The sequence below is a fragment of the Arachis hypogaea genome, chromosome 10 (genome assembly GCF_003086295.3).
Source record: "Arachis hypogaea cultivar Tifrunner chromosome 10, arahy.Tifrunner.gnm2.J5K5, whole genome shotgun sequence".
NCBI lineage: Eukaryota > Viridiplantae > Streptophyta > Magnoliopsida > Fabales > Fabaceae > Arachis > Arachis hypogaea.
Window position 1 is genome coordinate 13,123,913 of NC_092045.1, and position 3,176 is coordinate 13,127,088.

General features: G+C 35.9%; 1 long non-coding RNA gene across 1 annotated transcript; it reads right to left on the reverse strand.

The window, feature by feature from the left end:
• Positions 1 to 509: 509 nt before the first annotated feature.
• LOC140175464 (uncharacterized) lies at positions 510 to 2,622 on the reverse strand. The gene is made up of 2 exons (XR_011866274.1): positions 1,831 to 2,622; positions 510 to 1,706 (listed from the first exon to the last, which is right to left on the reverse strand). It is a non-coding gene; the product is annotated as an uncharacterized lncRNA (long non-coding RNA).
• Between the last annotated feature and the right edge of the window lie 554 nt (positions 2,623 to 3,176).

Sequence of the window (3,176 nt, forward strand, 5' to 3'; positions counted from 1 at the left end):
TGGTCTTGGTTAAGAAATCAGTAACTCAGGAGTTATCTTAGCTCAACATAATTGATAACTGTTATCTTTGCTAATTGAACTGAACTTCAATAATCCCAACCTTTTCTTAGGAAATAAATAGGATTCGAAGGTCAACTAATTAGTCCCTTGACTTTCCTTTACTTTAGCAAAGGTTGACTAAGTGGAATTAAGATTCAACTTTCATTATTAGTGATAAGAATAACTAAGTCTGGACTTCCAATTTCTCATACCTTGCCAAAAGTTTGCTTTACAGTTATTTATTTATTTTAATTGTCATTTAAATTAATTGCCATATTCATTCCTTATTCTCAAAACCCCAATTTACAATCTCCATAACCAATAATAAGAACATACTTCCCTACAATTCCTTGAGAAGACGACCCGAGGTTTAAATACTCGGTTATCAATTTTAAAGGGGTTTGTTACTTGTGACAACCAAAACGTTTGCACAAAAGGATTTTTGTTGGTTTAGAAACTATATCTACAACGTGACTATTTTTATAAAATTCTTTACTAGCAAAAATCATAATGTCAGTAAGGTAAAGAAAACATGACAACCAACTAACAAGCTATGCCCAAAATTATCAAGTCCATCCGCACATGAATTCGCCTTACAATATTGGTGAGTCAAACTCCAATTACATACTTTGCCATACCTATCCTTGATAGCTAAGACGAGGGACTTTAAAGAATGACACTCAATCTCTTCCTGGGAACACCATTTCACTGCAGCCAAAGAATCCACCTCAATAAGAAGGCTTCCCAACCCAAGACTTAAAGCTAAGTTAACACCTAAGAAGACACTCCAAAGCTCCGTTACTATAATAATTTCATAGGCCAAATAGGCACAAAAACAAGCAATAAAATTTTCATTGCTATTCCTAATAATGCCTCTACAAGCAGCTCTTCCATTCTGCAGGACAAATGCATCAGTGTTCAATTTAAAGAAAGGTGAATTAGGGGACAATCATTTAACCTGCTTATCAATGAAGGTACCCCATTTTTTCTTCACGTTGCCAACAATAGTATACACATGCTAAACATCATTGGCAAGATGAATAGCAAGACCAGCTAACTTTCCCTCTTCAAGAACCTCAGCGGGATAAAAAATAACCTTATTATGCATGTACCATAACAAATCTATCGTGGTAGCAAAAAGAAGAGGCCACACACGGCCTTTAGAAGGAGTATTGGGAGATAATTATCCAACAACCAAATCAAAAGAGGAGTGTTGAAAAAGTTACCAGTCACCAAACTATTGCCAATGCTCATCCATGTTCTTTTCGCTACTTCACAATCGTGGAGGACATGGAGCAAAGACTCAGGAAAATTATGACAAACACCACATCGATCATCTGATTTCATGTGTTGCTTACAACGCCGCTCATTAGTAAAAAGAGCCTCTTTTGCAACAAGCCAGCAGAACGTGCGCAACCTTTGTGGGGCCTTAAGCTTCCAAATTTGACAGAACAGAGATGATTTATCCTCTTTTACATTGCACAAAAATAAGGCACCAGCAAACTTTATTAAAAAATGGCCATTGGATGTAGGGAGCTAGGCCAAACTATCTTCCCAAAAACTTGGTTCTGAAGGCTTAATGGCAACAAAAATCGGGAGCCAATCCTCGCCCAAACTCAAGAAAATTTGTTCATAATCCCATCTACCATCAAGACACAATCACATACCTGTTCATCAAGCATGTCCTTAGTAACATTAGAATGAGCAAAATCTATGAGATTGTAAATGATCAGACTAGAAATTCACAGTATTTCCTGCACCCACCCTTCAAATCAAATTATTAAGAAATACCTTCCAAATGCTTTGTATTCCTTGCCAAACATTAGAACTTGATTGATGCTTCTTGAAGGATGGAAGAGGATCCTCCCACAGCCATACTTGCTCCAGATCATTTTCACCCATAATTCCTCCTTATTCTGGACAAGCTTCCACACTAGTTTCATTAAACTCGCATTGTTTGTCAGTTTTGCTGGTCGAAAGCCGAGACTCCCTTAGTTATTTGGGAGACATAGTTTATTCCAACTAAGCAAATGTGGCTTTCGCTCCAAACAGCACCACGCCACACAAAGTTCTTACAAATGCTATCAATATTATCAGAAATACTCATAGGAAGCTTCATTGTTTGCATAACATAAGAGGGAATAGTCGCCAAAGCAGATTGGGCTAGAGTTACTCTACCGGCCAGAGAAAGGCTCCCGGCTTTTCAAGAGTTCAGTCGATTTGACATTTTATCAACATCTTTCTTCTGAGTTCTATCATGAAGAAGAGAAACACCCAGATACTTACCCAAGTTATTCATAATTCTCATACCAAGAGTATCACTCAACCTTTGTTTTCTTGTGAAGCTCATATTATTTGAAAAGAAAACTCAAGACTTAAGAAAAATTCACCTTTTGACCTGAGCATCAGCAAAAAAGATCCAGGATACCCCGCACGACTTCCACTTGATCCATAGTTACTTTTCCAAAAAGAACAATGTCATCAGCAAAACAGAGGTGAGAGAGCTGCAGACCTCCCATGCTAAGCTTAATAGGCTCCCAAATTTTATTCTTCACCGCTACCAGATTATTTGAGACAGGCGTTCTATACATAAAACAAAAAATATACAGTAATTATAACCTTTAGGAATTTTCAAAATGAGTCAGTTCAATGGTCATATCTCTATATGCACATCTATATACATAATTTAATAAATGAGATCTATTAATCTTTATCTAATGAAGACCATTATTTATATATTGATATTTTCGGATTATTAATGTCCTTTTTAATAATCCTATAATCAAGAACAATTTAGATTAAATTATAAAAATTTATCTCTCAATATTATGATCACTATCACAATGATAAATCTCTAAATTTAATCAAGGACCTTATTATATTAACATTTTAATATAATAATAATAAATTATTTGACACATGATTGATTAGATTGTGGTCATATTGCTTATTCCCAACAGAAAAGGTATGGAGAAATTGGATCACCCTGACGGATCCCTCTAGTCGGGGTGAAGAAGACTGAAGGTGACCCATTCCAAAGAACCTGCATCTCTGCTAACGAGTAACAGTAAAAGATCAAATAAGCTAGATTGTTGGGAATGTTGGCCTCTAGCAGAGTATCTCTAATAAATTGTCAT